The sequence below is a fragment of the Halyomorpha halys genome, unplaced genomic scaffold (assembly GCF_000696795.3).
Source record: "Halyomorpha halys isolate HHAL.00 unplaced genomic scaffold, Hhal_1.1 Scaffold416.1, whole genome shotgun sequence".
In the NCBI taxonomy this organism is placed as follows: Eukaryota; Metazoa; Arthropoda; class Insecta; order Hemiptera; family Pentatomidae; genus Halyomorpha; species Halyomorpha halys.
Window position 1 is genome coordinate 134,596 of NW_027112060.1, and position 3,113 is coordinate 137,708.

A 3,113-nucleotide genomic window follows, 5' to 3' on the forward strand; every position below is an offset into this window, starting at 1 on the left:
GCTTAGGAGGATTATTAGGTAGTGAAGGAGAAGCCAGGTTAGAAACGAGTTGGTTTGGGTGGTTGGGAAGTTTATTATGGAAGGATTGGTATCTGGTTCTTGCCAAATCGGCAACATAAGGGACATATAAAATTATATAATAAAAATACATGGTAAAAATAAAATATAAAGAAGATGGTCACAAAAGTTAAAAAATATTTTACAACTATTTATTTTCAGACGTTTCGCCCCACTTTGCAGGACTTCATCAGGGCTGTTCAAAGGTTGAACATTTACCTTATTACCTTTGGTTACACGGCTGTTCAACCGATTCCTTTGAACAACCCTGATGAAGCCCTGCAAAGTGGGGCGAAACGTCGGAAAATAAATAGTTGTAAAATATTTTTGTTTCACTTTTGACCGCAACCCTGACCATCTTCGTATTTATAAATTTTTACGGTTAACTATTTATACATATATAAAAAAAATATAAATAACTTCAACACGACTTAGCCAATCTACGCGAAAATTGGCAGTGGTTTAGGGACAATTGAATCAAAGCGCACAAACCAGATATAATTAAACAAATAAGAACTGGAGGTATAAAATAAAACTTTTGAAAAGTTTTCCTTTATTTAAAACCAATATTTCACCCTTGTATGGGCATGAAGTCTAAATTATGTTAATGTAGGTTAAAATATCAGACTTCAGCTTTCTAATAGTTGTATAAAAGAAGTTATTGGATTAAAAGTAAAAAAGTCATGTAAAAATTATAAGAACAATGGACACCAGGAGAAAAAAAATCCTCCAAATAATCAAGTTTAAAATTTTATATTTTCAAATTTCTTTGAAAAATAGTATTTATAGGTTTCAGACGACGCTATAAACAAATATGATTTGCTTTTTCGTAAAACTTTTTTTTTTTAAGCAAATTCTCAATGCAATTCTCATAATGTTTAACAACAAAATATAAATAATGAGTCAGTACGACTCAGTCAACACGAAACTTGCTAGTGGTTTAGGGATCATAAATTAAATCAAAGAGCAGAAACCGGGTTTAATTAAATAAATTAGAACCGGAGATATAAAATAAAACTTTTGAAAAATTTTCCTTTATTTAGAACTAATATTTCACCTTTATATGGGCATTGAGTCTAAATTGTGTTAATATAGATTAAAAGAACGGACTTGATTCTGCTATTGTTCGTGTTATTCATGGACGTACCCCACGGGGGGCATAGGGAAGCAGCTGCCCTCTTGAGGTAAAAAATAATATTAATTTAATTAAAATTAATTATTTGTTTAAGCAAATTAGACCTTTCCTTTGCTGAAATGTCATAACCAGAAAAACAGCCTCCTTCCCTCTTTTTGATCCTGGGTGCGTGCTTGGTGTTGTATTCCTTATCCTATTGGTATTTAAAAAAAAATTCTCTGGCAGTTTAAACCAGCTGCGGGACCGCGGTAGCGCTGGGGTGAGGCGCATGGCTACTAACTCCTTCATGGGTTGTAACGGTACAGATTTTGATTTTAATTTTTTTTAAACCAGCTATAGCGTAACTTATATATAGAAAATTAAATAGCATAATATAAAGAACTAATATTTATTTTTGACATTATCGATGTTCACAACCATAATCAATAAGGTCTTATTACTCTTTTAATTTAAAATTTAGTTTGGGAGAGAATCCCTAATTCCTATGGTCTATAAATTAAAATGAATAAATAATGAATGGATAAAAAGCGAACGATCGCTTCAAGATGGATTGAGCAATTCATCAGTGAGGGCAATTAACGCAGTAACTTTACTAATGGACCAAAATCATTAGCCGTTCGTTATTTCCAAATAAACTTTTTTTATAAATTGATTTCAACTCAGAACAACGTAACAATGTTGTAGTAATGGATGGGAATCATAAAGTTGTAGTAATATTAGATAAATTATTTTTAATAATATTATTAGTAAACAGAGTTGAGCAACTATGAAAATAATTGCTAAAATTGTCATGAATACTATTAAAATTAATTCTGTCACGGCTGGATTCTCATAATTCATAGCACAGCACCTTACAAATCAAAAGTTATAGTATATATATATTATACAACGTTGAAAATCTCAAGATTTAAGAAAATGTAAAATTTAACAAAGTTGAAGAAGGCAGTAGAGAAGGACGAATACCAAATAAATAAAAGATTTGTTCTACTACGATTCTGCGCAGTTTCTTCCGTTTCGTTAGACATCAGTGATAACTGTTGTCATGTCAACATAGTTATTAAATAATTACTATTTTTTATTACATTTAATCTATATTTGAGCCTATAAGTTGACAGAATGACTAACTTCATAAAACTGTTATAAGTATTTTCAATATAGATTCCAAGACAATTCAGCATTTATATAAATTGTTATTTTAGTTAACTGTTAAATTTCTATATTTCTTTCATACTTTTGCAAAAAAAATAAAAAATTAAAATTTTGGAACGAGAATTATTATTTATGAGGAGGTTACTTACTACTACACTTACCGCACCGTAGTAGTAAGTAATTTATTTTATTTTTTTTAATTTATTTTATTAATTCCTTGTTTAAATTGTCCAGCTATCTATATAGGTGAAACAAAGCTATTGTTGGAGGATAGAATATATCAAGACAGAAATTATACAAGATATAAGGAGAAGGATCCCAATAAAGCATTAGTACAGCATGCAGCTAAAAATCAACATAATTTTGATTTGGATAACACCATAATTTTAAATAAAGAAAAGAATATGTTCCAAAAGAAAAATACTCGAGTCAATTTATATATCAGAGAACATCAATTATACAGTTAATTTTAAAAACAGATACATGGAATTTGAGCCAACATTATACAGAGATTTTAAGTGAAATAAATTTATGAAAAATATGGGAAAAAAAATTGACCGAATGGGCCGAAACGTTGTGCTATTTATATAATAAAGAGTGTGAGACTTAACAAGGATACCTTTTGATTAATTTAATAAATAAATATCATTGTATATATTATTTTATCATTATGTTATTTTATTTATTTATTTTTCATACAGATAGTTTGATTATGTTCATCTTGTCTATTCTTTTGTTTGTATATATTTTAAGAGAGTTTTTTTATTTTATA

The 3,113-nt window shown here is 28.8% G+C and overlaps 1 long non-coding RNA gene across 1 annotated transcript in view; it reads right to left on the reverse strand.

Annotated features, from left to right (window-relative positions):
- LOC136796390 (uncharacterized) overlaps window positions 1-3,113 on the reverse strand; it is a 148,828-nt gene that overhangs the window by 54,259 nt on the left and 91,456 nt on the right. The window lies entirely within an intron of this gene.